The sequence below is a fragment of the Staurois parvus genome, unplaced genomic scaffold (genome assembly GCF_062004578.1).
Source record: "Staurois parvus isolate SC_StPar_1 unplaced genomic scaffold, SC_StPar_1.0 ptg000287l, whole genome shotgun sequence".
NCBI classification, from domain to species: Eukaryota; Metazoa; Chordata; class Amphibia; order Anura; family Ranidae; genus Staurois; species Staurois parvus.
The window spans coordinates 4864418-4886556 of record NW_028318083.1 but is presented as its reverse complement, the minus strand read 5'-3'; the positions used below and the strand labels follow the sequence as shown (position 1 = coordinate 4886556).

The 22139-nt window shown below is 42.8% G+C and overlaps 1 long non-coding RNA gene and 1 pseudogene across 1 annotated transcript; both read right to left on the bottom strand.

Annotated features, from left to right (window-relative positions):
- Positions 1-4164: 4164 nt before the first annotated feature.
- On the bottom strand, positions 4165-9365 carry LOC149458339 (uncharacterized). The gene is made up of 2 exons (XR_016313422.1): positions 9011-9365; positions 4165-4506 (listed from the first exon to the last, which is right to left on the bottom strand). It is a non-coding gene; the product is annotated as an uncharacterized LOC149458339 (long non-coding RNA).
- LOC149458340 (U2 spliceosomal RNA) lies at positions 7041-7200 on the bottom strand (annotated as a pseudogene).
- Positions 9366-22139: the final 12774 nt, after the last annotated feature.

Sequence of the window (22139 nt, the reverse complement as noted above, 5' to 3'; positions counted from 1 at the left end):
GTGGCCTCCACCCGTAAAACAATTCCTGTTTTGGGGGTCATCTTATTGTTGCCCATCTAGTGCACCTGTTATTAATTTCATTAACACCAAAGCAGCTGAAACTGATAAACTCCTGGGATATTGATCTGGTCAGTTAAGTAGCAGAGGTGGTTGTTAAATTGACTTGATGCTATACTTTGATTAAAAAGTGTTACTTTAATTTTTTTGAGGAGTGTATATTATTTGAAAATAACCCCCTCTGTTCTTGGTCCACTGATCAACTGTAATATTTTAGGTTTATCATCACTTTCTCTAACCCTTCCCCTCTCTATCTTAACCTAGAAATAACACTTTTTGGCTACATATGCACTTTAAAGCAGAACTAAACTGCATCTGAGCACTACAAACCAAAAATGCTACATAAATAATTTTTAATTCTCAAAGCAAACTAACCCATCTATCCATGTCTCCATGCTTTGTTTTGCTTTTTCTCAAAGTGATTTTTTGAGAAATCACTTTGAAAAACACACTCCATCATTTCCAGGTGTGGCCATCTTGAGTAAGGCCTTGTAGCATTCACTTCCCGGAATCCATCTGCCCTTACTGCGATAACTCCTTTGCACACCCGCAGTACAATATACATGGGCTGCCATTACACTTTTAAACAGGTTAGGCATATAGGCAGGAGGGTGTGCTTAGCTGAGAAAGCCCCACTTCCGCTCCTCCAGGTGAACGGAAAAAAAAATGGCCATTAAGACTTCTAGGGTGTATGACATCATTTTTGCCTAGGCCAGGGTCCCAGAAGCAGCCAAAGACATTTTAAGAAAAAAAGTTTCTAACGATACTATACCTTCCTGTCTATTTACTAAAGCTTGTAGCACAAACTTTAAAAATAATTAATGTTGCTAGAGTAAAGTTCTGCTTTAAATAGAGGAAAGATCCATGTGCAATAAACCATACCTGTCAGTGTTAAAGTATTAGTATGTTCCAAGCCCCCATCCCTGTACATTCCTAGTCAGCATGTTAACGTGTAAATGTATTGAAAACTATGAAACGGGTAAGAAGACTACATATACAAAATACTGTCTTTATCTGTATCAGCCGCATGTACTAATCACTTACTAATTTCTTTTTACAATAGTTGACCAAAGCATTTTTTGCCATACTTCTCTTCTGGGTCACAGGCATGCACTTACTTTTATTCTCCTGTGACCCAGAATTAGCTGACGTCACACAGCTGCTCCAGCCTCTGGAAGGACCATATTTTCAGGATCCACAAAGCTGCCTGATTGACAGCTGGTTCCTGCTGTCAGTGCTGTATTGAGAGCCAAAGACAACTGTGCCCGCCCCCTGACCAACCCGGTTCTCCAGTGAGCACTGGAAAGGCAAAATGGAGAGTGGTGCATGACTGTCGCCACTCTCTGCTCAGAGCTGACTGACAAAAAAAAGAGATCAGCGGTCATGTGAATACTCAGTGCTTGGGCTTCGAGCTGGTGGGAGACAGCTGCAGCATAGAGGTGAGTATGTGTGTTTGTTTATATGAAAACCCCAAACTTCTCCATTTAAAGTATATTTTGTAATTATGTACGCAGTTTATTTTCATGCTTTCTCATCAGTACATATTCTGTATTATTCATCGAATCCTTTGCATGTTATATTCCTGCTGGTCATTGAATGCTTTTGACTGATTCTCTGCTGTTTCCTATTCTATAATAAAATTCTTTGTAAAGCATATTTTGTAAAACTGTTGGTGCTATATAAATCTTGTATAATAACGAAAAGGCAAAACTTTTTTTAGATGCAGTGGCAGTGGTGAGGACACAGAACCACTGTCAGGGTTTTATTGATGTCTGTGCCACCAATAGGGAGAATCAAGTTCACTAGTTGTCCTGATTACCATTTTCCACTGGAATTAAAATCTACATTTTTGAGTGGCCAGCAGAACCAGAATTATTAGGGCACTTGCATCTGTGACAAATGTCTAACGGGATTTTTTCACACTGGGAAGCTAAACTCTTAAACTGAGTATACACATTGAGTTTTTTTCTTTCAATCAGCTGGTTAAACGAAAGAAAAATTCACAGATCCCCGCATCAACACAAGTGATGTTGATGCAGGGATCTCTCACGCTGTGTCTTTGTAATCTGACAGCAGGGACTGGGACCCCCCCTCCACCACTACCACTTCCTCAGCAGAATACACAGATCAGCACTGCAGCCAGTGGCTGCAAGTGATGATCTAAAGCTGTTTTTCCAGCATGACTTTTCGACAGAAGCCGGTTGTTAGACTGACTTCTGTTGAATAGACAGCGGTACACACGCACAGAAATTCAGCCAGTTCCTGCTGAACTGGCTATTTTTGGTCTGTGTATACCCAGTTCTATTTCCTGTTGAGTCTGCAGTATAGGAAGTGAAGGGAAATCTTCTTAATAAGACACAAATTGTAAAAAAAGCAAAAAGAAAAACCCTGACTTTTTACCCTCTCCTAGTTTATACCAATAAAAAGTGTGAGCTTCAGATATACTTTAAGTAAACTGTCCAATTTAATAACTTGGAATAGTAGGTTGAAAGAGATAAATGGGTTGCTTTACCCAGCAGTTATTAAATGCCAAAAGACAGCATCAGTTGTGTTCATTGTATGATAATGTAACAGTTTCTATTGTGCTCAATGGCCAACCGTTTCACTAGAGAATGGTTACATAAATGGCCAGATCAGATATGGAGTAGATCAGTGGCCTCTGTATCAAAATGATAGCACCTGTGTTTACAGTGCCACTATCTCTGAGCACCTCAGGTTTTTGCTGAGTGACCCAACATTGTCTATTTTCAGTTCAGCACAGTTGCTGAACACTGTAATTTGTTGGGTTCAATACACTTTTCATGTGTAATAGAGTGCTTGATATTTCATTGTTAGGCAGGTTGAAAAAAGAGACAAGTGTCCTTTGAGAGTTTGACACCAATTGATTTATATATATATATATATATATATATATACTGTATATATATACTGACAAATAGCCACCAATAAACAAGTAGCATCAGTGAAGGTTTTAAAGTATACTTATCAGTAGCTTTACAGTTATGCAGGAACAAATTCCTGACATGTCACAATGCTCAGCAGCTGTAGAGCCTGTCAAGGTTGCCCGTATGGACCATTCCAAATGCTGAGAGTAGGCCTTCAATTTAACGCAGGCTGGAGGATGGTATATCCTCATTTCCAGTCCCCTATGGTTATTTGTAAATTGTATTTCTGCACCTACTGTACAGGTGAAACTTGAAAAATTAGAATATCGTGCAAAAGTTCATTTATTTCAGTAATGCAACTTAAAAGGTGAAACTAATATATGAGATAGACTCATTACATGCAAAGCAAGATAGTTCAAGCCGTGATTTGTCATAATTGTGATGATTATGGCTTACAGCTCATGAAAACCCTAAATCCACAATCTCAGAAAATTAGACTTTCACAAGGAGTGGACTGAGGTTGGAGTCAGTGCATCAAGAGCCACCACGCACAGACGGATTCTGGACATGGGCTTCAAATGTCGTATTCCTCTTGTCAAGCTGCTTCTGAACAACAAACAACGTCAGAAGCGTCTTACCTGGGCTAAAGAAAAACAGACCTGGTCTGTTGCTCAGTGGTCCAAAGTCCTCTTTTCTGATGAGAGCAACTTTTGCATCTCATATATTAGTTTCACCTTTTAAGTTGCATTACTGAAATAAATGAACTTTTGCACAATATTCTAATTTTTCGAGTTTCACCTGTAGATGAGGGTTAGCTGATTTCCATCAAAACTGGACTGGCTTGAAAAGCTTTAGGCTAATGCCTGGTACACGGGCCAAATATCATCAGATATTGGCCAATTCAACATAAACTGGCTATCATTCGGCTTGTGTGTACAGCAGCCTGTCCAACAAAAATTGGCCAAACGTCCAGCTTCTGTAAAACGGGCATGCCAGAAAAACATCTGATGATCGGAATCCGATCTGGTATGTTCTGGTAGGTGATGGTCCTCTTGTCAGAACAGAATAGCTCAGGGAGGAGATCGTTGTACTGACATCACATAGTTAGTACAAGGACCTCCTCGCGAGCTCCAAAAAAAAAAAAAACTTGTTGTGTGTACCAGGTATTATTTTTAAAAACTAGCTAAATATTGTCTTATTAACATATAAAGCACACTGCAAATTTTCCTTCTGTCAGACTTTACCATTTTTTTGTATTAAAATGATTTTTTTATTAAAATGATGTTTATTGACTTAAAGTGTTGTTTTAACCTTAAACACAATATGTGCATAAAAACAGCATTAAAGGCATTTTTTCTGCCAGCTTCTGGCAGCATATTTGGAGTATTTTTTCATACATCCGTGTGCATGAGCTCTTAAACTTGATATAACCAGTTTTTAGATGGTGTTGAGCTCATGGGCTGTGTTCATTCTATCTTAGTCCAAGCTTAGCTAGCAGGGTCTTAGCTGGTCCTTTTTCATAAAGGTGGCGGTCTTCTGGAGTGAAGATTTTTCAGGAGGAGCGCTGTGATAGGGAGAGAATGAATACATGTAAATGTTACGTTTATACATAGAAAAAACAAACCTTATGCTAAAGCAGGACACAGTCATTTAAAGCCCAAATAAAGTTACAAATTTAGATTTGCAATCAGACAGATATTAACGATCCAGTTGTCCAACTGTCATGCAAATTAGATCCAAAGAACTTAGATATCAGCACTCAGGAACATACTGTACTTGGTATGACATACCTCCTCTCCTCCTCTACATAGGATCCACAGAATAATACGTCACCAAGGGCCAAGTGTAAAAAATTAGTAAGTAAAATAAATAATGTAGGAAAAACACATATTTAGCATGCGGTGAGGAGGTTTTGCCACCAACAGACTGCAAGCTTATGACTGGATTCACATGGGCACTAGATGCAAAAGAGAATGCAGTGTCTACAGTATGTTGCAAGGACAGTATTCCGACACTTTTAGCAGGGCGTAATAGGGAAGCGAAGTAATACATTGACAGCTGTGGCCTGAACAAAATAGCTGAGTGGCTATGCCACTCTGTGACTCATCACACACATGTGAACTGAACCGTCCAATTTATTGGCCCTATACCATTTTGGGCCTATAATTTAGGAGACACTTGTCAAGAGTCAGAACTGCATACAAAGCATCTCCTTCTGCTTCCCTTATGAATTCAGCCTACTTGAAACTTATGTGAAAATGTATTCATTAAAATAGGCACACCAGTAAATCACAGATTTGTGCTTAATCAGTAGTGTTGGGCTTTATGTGCGACTTGAACATTGGCCGTTTGTGTGTTCGGCGGGCTATTCGCCTGCTATGCCCCACAATGCACTGCGCCCTGACAGTGCATTGTGATTGGCTAAAGCAATGCACCTCACCACATCCTGCCTGGAGGACAGTATTTAAGAACCGTCATCCCAGCACAACTGTCAGATGGCCAGGAGCCAGCTTTGAGAGCGGAGCGGTTTTTGTTTTCCTTTTTTCGGGTCGGCGGTGGCAGCAGGCATCATGATTGACGTTGGATCTACTTCGGGGGACATTTTTTTTTTTTTTTCGTTTTGTTTTTCTAAAGGACTTATCAAACACTGTCTTCTGTCATTTTTTACTCTACACTTTTTTTTTGTGAATGAGTAGCGGTACCATATACCTCATACTTATACACATGGGGGGCTGGGATCTGGGGGCCAACTTGTTAAAGGGGACTTCCAGATTCCGATAAGCCCCCTGCCCGTAGACCCCCACAACCACTGGGCAGGAAGCCCACCGCCCCAAAGCACCCTCCCCCCCATGTTGAGGGCATGTGGCCTGGTATGGTTCAGGAAGGGAAGGCGGCACTCACTCCCCCCCCCTTTCCTGACCTGCCTGGCTGCATGCTCAGATAAGGGTCTGGTATGGATTTTGGGGGCGACCCCCCCAGGCCATTTTTTAAGAAATTTTGGTGTGGGGGATCCCCTCAAAATCCAAACCAGACCCAAAGGGCTTGGTATGGATGGGGGAGGGGGAACCCTACTATTTTTGTTTTGTTTTTTTAATAGGCGCACTTAACAATTTAACCCATGCAGTATTTTAGTAGCTGTGCGGTATCTTACTGCATACTCAGATGCAGTAAGATACCGCTTAGTGAATTGTCCCTGTTCAAAGTTCGCGGTCGAACTTTCGTTAGGTTCGAATGTTCAACCACGAACACAACGGGTGTTTGGCCCATCACTATTAACCACTTGCCGCCCTGCCACTGTAGAAATACAGCGGCAGGGCGGCACTGGCAGGCAAAACCACGTTTTAAAACGCGTGTTTTGTAAACAGATAGGGGGCGCTCGCGAGGCGCGCCACTGCCCTATCTGTCCCACCGATCACCGCCGCGGATGTCAGTCGCCGGGTCACAGCTGGTCTTTACCTGCTATTTCCCGGCGATCAGCGGCAAACAGTGACAGACAGCACAGCTGAAGTAGCTGTGCTGTCTGTCACTTCCCTGACAGCTCGAGGACGAGCTGATCGAGAAAAAAGAGTTTCTCTCTTTCGATCAGCCTTATCCCGTCCAGCACACACCCCCGCCCCCTAGTAAAACACTCCCCCTCACTCAGATAACCCTTCCCTGCAAAATAAAGTTAACCCCTTCCTCCCCAGTGCCATTAGTACAATGTCAGTGGGTTTTTTTTGCACTGATAACTGTATTAGTGTTTTTGGGGATGTCAGTGACCCCAAGTCAGTACCCCCCAATGTCAGAATGTCCGCCCCAGTCCCGCCATAAGTCGCTGGTCGCTGCCATAAGTCACTGATCGCCGCCATAATTTGCTGATCGCCGCCATTATTAGTATAAAAAAAAAAACTAAAAATCCCAGTATCTTTCCCGCCATTTGTAAACGCTATAACTTTCACGTAAACAAATTAATTTACACGTAGTTTGCGGACTCTCTGCCTTCCCAGCCCCTGGCCAGACCAAGGTAGATCTGTCCAAATCAGGAGGTACTGGGTCCTTCAGACATTCCAAAGGGGAATTACTCCCAGGGCCCCAGCTTAACTTGTGGCGCTCCCCGGTTTCTGTTCCCCCCGTAATAGCCATCCAGACCCCCATCATACCAGTGAGGGTACTATACAACAGCCATCCCCGCAAAGCTAGAATGGCCGGGAGCACCCCCACTGGACACTGATAAGAACAGATACTACACTTGATCTTAGCCAAAAGGCTGAGAAGCGATGTGCTCTGAGTAGCACTTGGGTGTGGGACCCCGCGTTGCGAATGAGCACATGGTCACCGAGTTTAAACACTTTTTGCACTGCGCCTCTAGGACCGGGCCTTTTGGTCAAGTTCTGGGCAATTTTTTTGCTACAGGCCTCAGGGTCTGGTCAGTGCACAATTTGGGCACGACACTTTTTATTATTTTTATAGATTTATTTATTTAATCATTTATTTATTTATTTTTCCTTCACCCCACGTTTGTCACTTTTTACTTTTGTGTGTGTTTTTTTCACAGGATGGAGGGTGTGGGTCCTCGGGCCTGCCCTGAAGTCTAGGAGGAGGATGTGTGGCCCTACGGTTCCTTCCTCCCCTGTCCTTAGGGGGTTCTCTCTTCGGGAGAACCCCCTGGCCTAGTACTGGATGTCCGGCTTCGGCTGGGCATAAGGAACGGTGGTCCACCAGGCCTTTTGGCCAGGAGGACCAAATGGGAACCTTGTCCCTGTCAGGAGCTTCATGCCCCGGGGCATCAGGGTAGCGGTCCAACCCCTTCGGGGGTAGGACAAAAGCACACCCTTAAGTGCACTTTTTGTGTGGTGTTTTGCACTTGCACTTTTTTGTGAACACTTACGGGTTTTTTCGTTATAGTTGCACGTTTGCGGACTTAAAAAAAAAAAAAAATTAATTTACACATATTGGGTTTTTTTTTAGCAAAGACATGTCGCAGAATGCATTTTGGCAGAAATTTATGACTAAATTTGATTTTTGCATTTTTTTTTTACTGGACATGTTTTATAGCAAAAAGTCCAAAATATTGTTTTTTTTTCCTCAAAATTGTCAGACTTTTTTTTTTATAGCGCAAAAAATAAAAACCACACAGGCAATCAAATACCACCAAAAGAAAGCTCAATTTGTGGGGAAAAAAGGATGTAAATTTCATTTATGTACCGTATTGCATGACCGCGCAATTGTCTGTTAAACTAGCGCAGCGCTGTATAGCAGAAAAATGGCGTAAATTGCAGTATTTATACCATAGTTTGTAGACGCTATAACTTCCACACAAAGCAATCAATATACACTCATTGGGATTTTTTTTTACCAAAAACATGGAGCAGAATACATTTTGGCCTAAATTTATAACCAACTTTGAGTTTACTATATATTTTTTATAGCTGAAAGTAAAAAATACTGTTTTTCTTAAAAATTTTTAGCTTTTTTTTGTTTATAGCGTGAAAAATAAAAAGCGCACAGGTGATCAAATTACACCGAAAGAAAGCTCTATTTGTGTGAAAAAAAGGACGTAAATTTCGTTTGGGTGCAGCATTGCATGACCGCGCAATTTTCAGTTGAATTAGTGCAGCGCCGAGTAGCAAAAAGAGGCCTGGTCATTAAGGGGGGTAAATCCTCTGGGGGTCAAGTGGTTAATCAGCTGTATTTGTAGTGTTTAGGTGGCCTATCAACATCTTTACCTTCCATAAATATATCTAGCAAGGCTAAAGTTCTTTGTTATACATTTTCAGCGAAATGTAGCTGTATCTATGGTATACTGCTGCAGCATAGTGATACATGTTTAATTTACAGTGCATCCAAAAAGTATTCACAGCACATAACTTTTGCCACATTTTGTTATGTTGCAGCCTTATTCCAAAATGGATTAAATTCATTTTTTTCCTCAACATTCTACAAACAATACCTCAAAATGACAACATGAAAAAAGTTTGTTTTGAAATCTTTGCAATTTATTAAAAATAAAAAACTATAACTGGCCTTCACAGCAAGAAACACAAGGAAGGGCAATGCATGTCAAGCAACAAGAAAAATTCACAGCTCACCTTACTATCCAGCCTGCAACAAACTGAATTGTCCTGTCTAGCAGTAACAGAGCTCTTCGGATCACTAGCCAGTGATCCCTTTAGCTGGCCCCTTAGCTGGCTAGAGAACACGGGGGGTTAACAACACCAGGTCCCTGAGATCCCACAATGTCTGTACTCACAGGCTCTTGTAGAACTACCAGCAGCCTATCTCAGTGATACCAGACAGATCCTCAGCAGACTCCCCCTTAGTCAGCTTTTAGGATAATCAGGGCCACTTGTCCATTCCAGTTTCAAGCCCTCAGATCTCACACCTGAGGCCTTTTGGCAGCAGGTGTCAGGGGAGACAACCCTGCCTCGACCCTGGCGTGGTGCAATCCACTCTAGGAAGGATACTGAGCCCATGTGATCCCAAAATATAAATACTGGCTCCCAGCATGCAATGGGGCCACCCTCCCCCTGTAATTGGCCAGAGTTGTACCCATATGCATGCCGTTCATTTGCCTAGCTCCCACCTATGTTCTGGAAACCTCTGGTGGCTTTCAGAAGACAGGAGGAGCTCAAGGAAAACTCAACAGCACTAGAGCATCATGAGCAGTCCTGACTAATAGCTTGCCAAGGATAAATTTACCTGTTAGCTCCCCTATTAGGCAGAAGAGCAAACTACACTAATATATGTACATCCTAGCACCTATACTAGGAGGGTGCTACATTTACAAATCTCATTATTCTCTCATATTGATATCAGTTATTGTTGTATTAAAAAACTGAAAATTCATTCTCATTTGTACATACCATTTGATGCACTGGGGAAGTAGTAGAACTTCTGCTGCTAATTAAGGGGGAAATGTGTTGTTTAACCTATTTGGATCCTGTTCATGCAGACAGAAAAAGTGATACAAGTGATTACAGTCATTCTTGGATGCCTTACGTGGTCTAATATATCTATAGGGATATACTGTATATTCCCTACATTCAGGGACTGGGAAAAATAAAAATCTTGCTTCTACTGAATGTATCTTTACAACCCAGGACGTTAAAAAAGGACGAGCAAGGTGCTGCTCCAGGATGTGGGGTGGATCCTGACTTTAAAGTCAGGATCTTTCCCCAGCATGGACCAGATGAGTGACGCCAGCCAACAGCAGGTTTCAGCCTGCTGTCTGCTGAAAACAGATCACAGGAGTGCAGAACAAACTGAGGTCTGGCTGTACTTCTCCTTTAAAGTATGCACTCATTTCTGAGGGATAAGTTGCAGTCCAGTTTGCAATGTAAATAAAACATCTATTTAATAATGGCTCCAAGAAATTGTTTGGTGGCTCTAAGCATTGTTTTGGCTTTTTTTTTGTTGTCCTGCTTTTTGTAAATGAGAGGTAGTAAGATGTTTCACCATCAACAGCAGGTGAATTGCAGGATCACGGAGATTGGACACAACAATTGGTGCAGTACAGCAGTCTCTGGGTGAAAATGGAACTCAGCAAGTAGACTATGATTCATACTTTAATCTACAATTTTAACTGGTGAGTCCTTTTGACTGGTGAGATACAACAAAAATCTACCCTTGCAATGGGCCCCCACACTGCAAAGGATAAATACCCATTAAGTCTAGGGGATAAGAAGTAATAATTTTCATATTTCTTGCTCCAGCACAGTCCTTCCAGCTGTAGAACCAGTCCTCTAACGCCTTTTCTGTAAGGTGCTCACAACTCTAGTCACATGCTTGCGTTCCCCACATACAATGCAAGGTATTACCCTGCATTGTACACGATGGTGCAGAGGGAAAGTCCACAGGCCAGAGCAACCACTATTGTTTGTAATGCAGTGTACCTGCAATAAACCATACTGGGTTACCTTGCATTGTGGTGAACCATGACACAGGTTCATCAATAAGGTGCGTTAAGGTGCCATTGAAAATTAATAGCACTACAGTACACAAGAGTGAATAAGGCATATAACTAGATTGCCTGCTGCAATGCAGAGCAACAGTGTGAATTCAGCCTTAAAGTGGCTCTAATAGCAGATTGATAGCCAGGTGGGCCTTTAGTCATATGATGTCCTCCCGGTCACGACGTTCCCCTGGGGGCATGCAGCACGGTGATTGGTGGTGAGATGTGTCCCTCGGATACAGCACATCACCGATCAGGGTAAAGAGCCAATGACATTGTCTCTTTACCATGTGATCAGCTGTGTCCAATCAAAGCTGATCACATGTAAACAAATGCGGGTTATCGGCATATGATGTCTGAGGAAAGGAAAGCCGATAACCGGCTTTTCTGTGATGGGACATTTACACTGATTATCAGTGAAGCCCCATCAGTGCCACATAACAGTGCCCATCAGTGCAGCATATCAGTGCCCAATAGTGCCGTCTTATCACTGCACACTCATCAATGCCTCTTCATCAGTGCCCATCAGTGCAGCTTATTAGTGCCCAGCAGTGCCGCCTCATTAGTGGCCAAAAGTGCTGCCTCATCAGTGCAGCCTCATCAGGGCCCATGAATGCAGCCTCATTAGTGCCTATCAATGCAGCCTATCAGTGCCCACCAGTGTAGCCTATTAATGTTCAACAGTGCTGCCTCATCAGCGCACATCAGTGAAGAAGAAAATGTACTTATTTGGAAATATTTATAATAGAAACTAAGAAAAGGGGGGTTCAAACTTTTTTTTCATTTATTTAGCAAAAAAATAAAACCCTCATTGATGATTAAATACCACCAAAAGAAAGGCCTATCTGTCTAAAGAAACCAACAATTTCATTTGGGTACAGTCTTGCAATTGTCATTCAAAGTGCAACAGTGCTGAAAGCTGAAAATTGGCCTGGGCAGGAAGGGGGTGAAAGTGCCCGATATTAAAGTGGTTAAGGTAAAAAACCTTTTGTAATAAGGATACCCCCATCCACCCCCGTATAATTACCTGAGCCTGATCTTGATCCAGCGCTGTGCATGAGAGCAGCGGCTCTCTCTGTTCTCTGTCTCCTCACACTGCAAGTTGATGGCAGTGGCAGTGATTGGCAGACAACAGGGCTTGGGAGTGAGCCTGCACAAGTATCCCCCTTAGCAAACAGCTTGCTTGGGGGGGGGGTTCAGCTGGGGGGAAGAGCCAGGAGCATCAGTGTGGACCCTGGGCTGCTCTGTGCAAAACCATTACACAGAGCAGGTAATTATAACATGTTTGATATAAAAAAAAAAATGAAGGTTTAATATCACTTTAAGAAGCTACACTGAATCATCAAGACTTCTAAACAGAGAATTCTATCTTGTTTTAACATTTCTCACTGCTTCATTACAGATTTTGCTAAGGGGGAAATTCAGTTCTGTGACTGAGAGTAGTTCTGCTTCCCACATGCCACAACTGGTTTTGCATCAAACAGGATTTATTCGAACCTGCTGCACAGGTTGTAGGGACCAGTGATAGTTGCTCAGTTTATACAGTGATGACAAGTATGGAGGGTCACTGCAGCTGAAGATTGCTAGCGTAGCCAAGCCCTAAATTGTGATAACCCTTTTGTTTTAAGACAAAATTCTGAATTGATCTGAGCTTCACAACTTCACATAACAGCACCTTTTACTCTGTGAAATAAAATCAAGTTTAAAGCTTTTTAAGCTTCCAGAAGTCAAGAGTAGGCCCTGTTACCAGCAAATTTCAATGGATTGACAAATTTAACACCAAAGCTACTTAACAGAAACATTATTTATGTTGCCACCACATTGTAAATTGCACAATAATTTATGCTGACCTTATGTGTAAGTATACAGTACATCACAGGATGTGGAAGGATAAACTGCACATAATACCACTGACCCTTTTTTTTAATTCCTGTATTTACAGACTTGTTTGGATAAAAATATGCCACGTGACAAACTAATGCTCCTGCAATTAGCAGAAGATGAGTGCTTCTTTTCTGTATTCCCCATCTCTTAATATCTTTGACATATTTGTCCTGATTGGTGGTGCAGTGGATATTAGTACCGCTGCTGTGATGCTGTAATGACCGGTTCCATTGCCATGGTTGTAGTTGCACTGATCAATACTGCAAGTGGCACAACACTGAGCACTAGGCCAGAGGTGGATTCCTTGTGTAGGTGCTTGTAAGAAGATGGTATAAATACACTATGGTACCTGTAATGTTACCCATTGTACCATAAATGAGACAAGGAATGACTTATTGCCTACTACATCAATGTCTGACTTTGGAGATTAAAACATGCAGCAATGGAGGGAGCCCCAGACCAAAGGATAAAAGAGTCCAAATTTATTTATTGGTGTACACTAAAAAAAAACTGACATCGCATTTTAGGGTAATTAAAAACTCCCCCCTTCATCAGGGCTACAACAAAACACAATATAATTTAAACATAAATGTGACATATATAAAAAGTCATAGAAAATCCTGAAAAACATACACTATATTGGCAAACGTATTGGGACTGCCTGCCTTTACACACACATGAACTTAATGGCATCCCTGTCTTAGTCCGTAGGGTTCAATACTGAGTTAGCCCAACCTTTGCAGCCATAACATCTTCAACTCTTCTGGGAAGGCTGTCCACAAGGTTTAGGAGTGTGTCTATGGGAATGTTTGACCATTATTCCAGAAGTGAACTTGTGAGGTCAGACACTGATGTCAGACGAGAAGTCCTGGCTCGAGGTCTTCACTCTAATTCATCCCAAAGGTGTTCTATTGGGTTGAGGTCAGGACTCTGTGCAGACCAGTCAAGTTCCTCCACCTCAAACTCACTCATCTATGTCTTTATGGCCCTTGCTTTGTGCACTGGTGTGCAGTCATGTTGGAACAGGAAGGGGCCATCCCCAAACTGTTCCCACAAAGTTGGGAGCATGAAATTGTCCAAAATGTTAGGTATGCTAATGCCTTAAGAGATCCCTTCACTGGAACTAAAGGGCCAAGCCAGAGGGAGGAATAAAGCCACATAATTGGTGTCAATGGGAGAATTAGTTGCACAACTCTGGTGTCAGTGGGAGAAATAGTAGCCAATTGTTGGTGTCAGTGGGAGAAATAGTGTCTCATCTTTTGTGTCAGTGAAAGGAATAGAGTTCCAAGGCCTGAATAAAGGCAAGCAAAGGGCCACAGTTTGGAGACCCCTGTGCTAAAGGAAAAGTACATATACCAGTACATTGATTATAGCTCAACAAGCAAATCATATGCTCATGGAATTTACTATGCACCTGTGATGCATGTAAATGCATGTACACACCAAAGCATAGTCATTTACTAACATGGGTGGTTTGCTATAGAATGTATGCCCCAGCATTTGAACATATTCCACACATGTAAATGTTACAATTTATTTTCAAATCTTTAGCCCATCATGCTATGAAGGTACTTATTTAGCACTCTCTCCCAATGTGCTCCTGTGTTGTCACCTTGTCACAAGTACCCCTGTTGGAAATTAGAAGTGACCTTACCAGCACCGTTTGTGCAGGCACAGTCCATCGTGGTCACTATCAGATAGCCGGTCCAGAGCAATGTTGTGTAGCTGACACTAAACTGTGTGAAGGTAGGCTGGAAGCAGGGGCGGACTGACAACTCATTGGGCCCCCTGGCAATAGGGGATCATGGGGCCCCTGTGTCCTTGCCCACACCCAAAAAAGCCTATGAAAAAGGTACCAGGGGTATCTCATGGGGCCCCCTACTGACCCCGGGCCCTCGGGCAGTGCCCGAGAACTCGAATGGTCAGTCCGCCCCTCGCTGGAAGTGGCTAAAAACAGATGGAGGAGATCAGCAACACTAAGATGCAAAAAAGGAAATTGCTTGTGATACAAAGTCTTTAAGAAAACATATCTAATTAGGGCTTAGGTCTACTTTAAAGCTGAACTCCAGGAGCTGTTTGTGTTACATACTTATATTGGTCCAGATTGGCACAAGTAAGTATGCATGTCTCATACCTGATGGACCACTGGGAAAGCTGAAAATCGATGTTGTAGTTGCTGCTACTACAGTGATAGCAATGATCTTCTGGGACCTGATCAAGTTCTACATGAGCAAGCTGCCTCATTGCTCTGGACCGCCCCTGCTTCCAGCCTACCTTCACACAGTTAAGTGTCAGCTACACAACATTGCTCTTGACCGGCTATCTGATAGTGACTACGATACTAACCACAGAGGATCGTTCGCTCGGCACTGTCACCATTTGTGGAAAGCCTAGTATTTTTTTAATGAACACAAGGTGTTCTCTGATTGGATGTGGTGGAGATCATGACATCACTGCCCCTCATCTCTACCTAGTCCAATACGAGAACACAAATAAAACAAAACGTTCTATAAAGGGGATCGGTGCCAAGCAAGCAGCCCCAGTGATCAGTTTGCAATGGCGAAGCCTCTCACTTGGAAGATGGCGGCTATCACTGTAGTAGCGTCAACTACTGAAGTGATTTTCAGCTTCCCCAGCTGTCCCTCAGGTATAAGATATGCATACCTTCATTGTGCCAAGCTGGACCAATGTTAGTATGAAATACAAAGAATTTCTGGAGTTCAAACAACCTTAATTTATAAAGAGCCATAGTAATACATTTGTGTGCATCTTTGTGTTCATGTGAAGAATTTGAATCATTAGGGCAAATTCACAAAAGCGTTCAGCCCCATGCAGCTTGCTCAGCCAATTGTTTACTTTCCAAAACTTTGTTTTACTTCCACTGAGCTACATGCAAGCAGCCCATAGAAAGTGAATGGGCACACAGACAGGGATTGGAGCACACACACATCCAGATGTAGACCCCAAGTTTTCGGGTTCATCCATCCATACCCGTCAAACTCGGCTGTACAGGTCCATAAAGACTCTGGGCACCCATTTCTCTATTAACTGCCTTCCCAAAGCTTGGTGCTAGTAAAAACGTAAACTAACGGGGCTAAGCTCCCATGTGCATGAGCTGTTATCCATCATATCAGATGCTCTGGTACTGCTTTTACCTGTACAACAGACTGCAGTCCCATAAATACTTTTGATCTGTATTACACCCCGGTCACACCGATCCTGACTGAAATCGTGCGACTTATAGTGAAGCTGTAATTGCAGACAATAGGGTGCGACTTGCCATGCGATTTGCAAATCCCATGCCAAGTCGCACCCAGTGTGACCGGAGACTTACTGTCCATATTTCCCTAAACAGTTTTGAACAGTAAATATCTTTCGTCTATATAACACGTGTTTCTAAATTCCAGATGAAGATAAGCTTTGGGTTCTTGTATTTTAATAAATTTTGTTTTAGTCTAGGTTCACACTTATGCAGGTTGCAGTTGATGCATTTTCCCAGTGCATTTTTTCATATGCGTTTTTTGAAACGTTTTTTAATGCGTTTTTTTTGGGGGGGGATGTGTTTAATGCTGCGAGGGGGAGCTGTCTCTTGTCATGCAGGAAACGCACCATGTACATGCGTTTTGCATGCTTTTTTTTATGCATTCCATTGAAGTCTATTACATGCAAAATGCAATCTGTTGCAGAATAAACCCACACTGGCTCAAAAAGCACATATATGACCTAGATCCAGGGGAAATCCTGTTAAAAGGACTGTAGTGCATTTCTGAAAACAGGGAAATGCACTGAAAACATAGGTTTAAAGCTTTTCTTTTTCCAGTGGATAAGCCCAAGACCTCATCAGGCTCCTTTCACACTGGTGCCCTTTTGCTGCGCTTTTCCAGGGCGACAAAAATACACAAAAAATATTCCCCATTAAATCCTATTTATCTGTTCACACTGCAAGTGCACTATGCTTTTAAAAGTCCTGCATGCAGCATTTTTAGTGAAGTTTTTCAAAAGCACCTCAAAAAGGCACCTTCTATTGTAAGTCAATGGGAATGCATCAAAAGAGCCTCAGGATGAAAGGACCCTTAAGTTACACAAAAGCGCATCAGTTTGAAAGGGCCCTAAGGTAATAGCGATCTTCACCTTGTCAAGTGCTGTGCAACCTATTGGTGCTATGTAGATCCTGTATAATAATAATCAGTCCTGTGTGTTAAGCATGAGACAGGGTTAACACACTGAAGTTCTGCTGGAAATACATTGCCTTTTTCCGGGTGTGGCCGAAGAGATCTCCAGGTCGGTGTCTATAAAACAATCTACTGCAGTCATCCCAGTAACAAAACATTATCAAAAGAAAGAAGAGACTATAGAAAATCATGTGTGCTGCTAGCCCACCCACCTCCTTTCCTTCTAGTAACTGACTTTTATTAGATGAAAACAATGGCTCTCACATGAAGGCGTCACTTTTTATCTATTCCATTCTGTATTTGTGAACTTTTGCTTATCAGCACCAAAAAGATGTGTTTAAACCAGTCTGACAGCTTTTTCTGCAAGCTGGAGGGACCTTGACAAAACAGTTTTGAAATAGTAATCACCAACAAGAATGGAAAGGAAGAGGGAACTGTTGACAAGCTAAAGACTCTGTTTTTTCATCTTTGTGACATATTTCATTCTGTCCATCTGAAGACAGCCAAAACTTACTATAGAGGCCTATATAGCGAATTCAATAGATGTGCTAGAAACATTTTCGTATTTAGGGCTTGACAGACTGAGCCTAAATCAGCAGGACTAGTGATGTCCTTCTTGTATTATTCACATTTTGACAGCAGCAATGTGACCATTTAAAGGAAAGCACCTGGAGACTGGAATTGCATTACAGAGGACCCTTCCAGCACTTACCCTAGGTTCTCATCTTAGCAGGTCCATGTTTGTGTGGGCATGGGAGCACATTCATTTTAATGAGCTGCTGTGCCTGCATTTCCCACAGAAAAAAAAAAAGAGAATTTACTTACACTATTTGTTTTTAAACGTGGCCACAGGGAAATCGCATGGTGATTTTGACCATGCGATTTTGACTTCGGGTGATTGCAGATGTGGGAATCACTGTGAATCCAGCACCCACAACCACCTGCATAGATGTGAATCTAGCCTTAGACATAAATAGCCATGTAATAATTGAAACCAGAAAACAAATATTTCATCCCCATACTTTCATTTTATATTGATGTGCATAAAACTCATTAAGGCAGTATTAAACCTAACAGTAAACATTTATAATATTGCAGCTTACCATTTCTTAGATCTGATGGCTATATTCATTTTCTATTTTAGGCTTTCTCTTCTATTTTCATCTGGTACTTCAGCCAGTAAGTCTTTTTTTTTCTCAAAAGAACAAGATCTCCAGCAGAATGTATCCGTTACAGAGATGAGACAGACCATTTAACACTAACAGGGGTGCAGTGATTAGGTATTATTTATGTAAAACCTTTATCCCAAAAGAAAAAAACAGCTGTAACTGATTATAAAGTGTGAGCTGGAGTTTGGCTTCAATTTATTAGTGTACTTAAATTTGCTAGTACATTTAACACTCCCCTTCCCCCAATACTGACAATGCTGCTGTCTGCTGTGCCCCTGGTGCTCATTCATTCAGAGTGGGGGCACTCTAAGGCTACGTTCACACTAGCGTTGTGTGCAGGCAGCAGAGAGGCGTTTGGGAAGCGTTTTTACTGCTTCCCAAACGCCTCTGCCAATTCTGCACATTACAACACAAACGGACGCCTCTGGTCGAGTCAGGAGGCATTGATGCCTCCTATTCTCGTCTATGGTGCCGCTCCGCAAACGCCCGGCCGGCGTTTGTGGTGCGGTTGCGACGCGGTTGCGGGGTGTTTTCGGAGCGGTAACACCACTCAAACTGCATTATAGGCATTTGTGGGGCGTTATTAACGCTCGGCAAACGCCTAGCAACCGCCGCTACACCGCGCATGCGGAGCGTTTGCCGAGCGTTAAAAACGCTCCGCAAACGCCGGACCAACGCTTGCCAAATGCTATAGCGTTTGGCAAGCGTTGGTAAAACAGCCAAGTGTGAACGAGCCCTAATACAGGAGATGTGTTAGTGCCCAGATCACCAGGTGAAAACAGAAGGGAAAAAACTAAAATGAAAACGAATGCAGCCACTGCATCCAATGATTGGTAAGCTGCAATATATAACATTTTAAGCATTGGGTTTGATACCTCTTTAAAGCTTGTTGAAAGCAACCGTCACTCTCATTAAAATCTCTGTATAACATATCCAAACAGGAGCTAAAGGGCGCATTAAAGACTTACAGAAAGCTGCTTGAAGTTTGCCAAATGCTTTGTAAAAGCTTGCTGAAAGTTTCATAAACGTATGCTGTTCACACTGCTCTTATACAAGCTGAGGTTCGTGTTGCACAGACTTTAGACTCCGTTCACACCTATGCATTTTTTTAGTGCTTTTTGCATTTTGCAGAAATGCACTACAGACTATTTAACATGATTTCCTATGGGACATGTTCTCATCTCCATGTTTTCACCCGGTGCATTTTTTGGAAAGGGTCGGGGACATTTTTAAATGCAAAAAGTTGCATTTTTGGATCTATAGACTTCAATGGAGATGCTTCAGAGAAGCATGTAGTGCATTTTTGCTGCATTTGTGATGCATTTTTGATGCGTTTTGCATTTTAATCTGCCTAGCAACAAGAAAAAAAAGCAAAACGCATCAAAAACTTGCATAAACACAAAACGCACTGCAGAAACTGATCAAATGCAAACTGCATAGGTGTGAACCTAGCCTTAAAATGGAGCTAAAGTATGAGTACTTACCTGTCCAACTTTCCCTTGCCAGTGCCAGCATCTTCTTCTGAGTTTCCAGCCTCTTCCTTAGCTGGCAGGGACAGTGGTGTAATTTGCAACACAAAAATCAGATGCCCCCACCCAAATGAGAGTGAGAAAAAGAGAGAGGGAAAGCAAGAGAGAAAGAGAGAGCTGTAGAGAGGGAGAAAGAGGAAGAAAAACAGAGGGAGAGAGCAAGAAAAATAAAAGAGCTGTAGGAGAGAGAGAAAGAAAGTTGTAGAAAGAAAAAGAGAGAATGAGAGCGAGAGAAAGAGAGAATGAGAGCGAGAGAAAGAAAGAGAATAAGAGAGAGCAAGAGAAAGAAAGAAAGAAAGAAAGAGAGAGAATGAGAGAGAGCAAGAGAAAAAAAGAGAGCGAGAGAAAGAGAGAGAATGAGAGAGAGCGAGAGAAAGAAAGAGAGAGAATGAGAGAGAGCAAGAGAAAGAAAGAGAGAGAATGAAAGAAAGAGAGAGTGAAAGAAAGAGAATGAGAGAGAGCTGGAGAAAGGGAGAAAGAAAGAGAATGAGAGAGAGCTGTAGAGAGGGAGAAAGAAAGAGAATGAGGGAGAAAGAGAAAGGGAGAGAGAGCAGGGGCGGACTGACCATTCGAACACTCGGGCAGATGCCCCTGGTACCTTTCATTGTTTTTTTCATAGGCTTTTTTGGGTGTTGATGAGGACACAGGGGCCCCATGATCCCCTATTGCGCGGGGCCCCATGAGTTGCCAGTCCGCGCCTGAGAGGGAGAAAGAGAGAGAGAAATATGAAGAGCTGTAGGAGAGAGAGGGAGAAATAAAAAGAAGGAAAGAGAAAGAAAGATCTGGAGAGAGAGATGTTTTATGATTGTTCCCCTCACCTGGCAGTCATAGAGAAGGATGAGCTGCCAGGATCCACTCCTCCAGCCACAGCCTTTTCTTAAACTCCTGTCATAGGAGCTGTGCTGTGTCGGGATGTCTGTTCTCCAGCTCCTTGGTGATCTCGCTGCAGGCAGTCCCAGAGGGAAGTGGGGTGGGGCTGGAGCATGGGGGGAAAAAATCACCGATCACCCAGGGGGAGAGGAGAACAAGTGACAGATGGGTGGGTGCCAGCAGAGGTGGGGAGGTGGGGGCACCGCTGCACCCCTTAAAAATGCCACCCTAGGCAAACGCCTTGCTTGCCTTGCGGTAAATACACCCCTGGGCAGGGAATGACATCACTCCTGTGCATGTGCAGGAGCTAGTCATGCGGCACTCAGACACCAGCCCGACACTGTAAGCTGAGCTGCACATTCTCAGCTCAGTTTACAGCGCCAAAGAAGACAGCGAGCAGGCAGATAGGGGCATTTTATTGCTGCAGAGATAGGTCTTGTCTCTAAAATAAAAGCTTGCATCCTCACTGTTTTTTACAGCAGAGCTTCAGTTCTGCTTTAGGCCCCTTTCACATGGAGAGGACACCACCTGCGATCCGCTTGCTCAGCAGTGGATCTGTCCACTGATACCCCCTCTGAAATGGCAGGTCCGTGTCCGCTCTGTTTATGCAGTGCACAGCCCGCTCTTCTCTATGGGCAGTCAGATGTAATTAGACTGCCTGTCCATTTCATTTACACTTGACTGCCATCTGATCTGGCCAGACGGAGGGGAATGGATCCCCCTTCCATTTGTTTTTGCCGAATCGGATTGGAGGTAGCCGAGTGTAAGTGGACACAAGCCCGTGTTGACCCAGCTGTTCTTGTATGACGTGCCTTGACTTTATTGTCATTTGTGAGTACACACCTACTTTATTTCTTAAACATTTTTATGGTAATGCACTAGGCCTGTGCGCCCTCTGTTTGTTCTTTCCTCATTCAGTATATTTGGATTCCCCCGGTCTATTTGAGGGCAGCAAGGTGTGCATGTTCCAGGACATTCCTAATGTGGTTGTAGCCGGCATCGAGTCCATCCCCAAGCGCAGGAGTATTTGTGTTTGCTGGTGCAATATACAGTCAGGTCCATAAATAATGGGACATCAACACAATTCTAACATTTTTTGGTCTATACACCACCACAATGGATTTGAAATGAAACAAACAAGATGTGCTTTAACTGCAGACTGTCAGCTTTAATTCGAGGGTATTTACATCCAAATCAGGTGAACGGTGTAGGAATTACAACAGTTTGCATATGTGCCTCCCACTTGCTAAGGGGCCAAAAGTAATGGGACAATTGGCTTCTCAGCTGTTCCATGGCCAGGTGTGTGTTATTCCCTCATTATCCCAATTACAATGAGCAGATAAAAGGTCCAGAGTTCATTTCAAGTGTGCTATTTGCATTTGGAATCTGTTGCTGTCAACTCTCAAGATGAGATCCAAAGAGCTGTCACCATCAGTGAAGCAAGCCATCATTAGGCTGAAAAAACAAAACAAACCCATCAGAGAGATAGCAAAAACATTAGGCGTGGCCAAAACAACTGTTTGGAACATCCTTAAAAAGAAGGAACGCACCGGTGATCTCAGCAACACCAAAAGACCCGGAAGACCATGGAAAAAAACTGTGGTGGATGAGCGAAGAATTCTTTCCCTGGTGAAGAAAACACC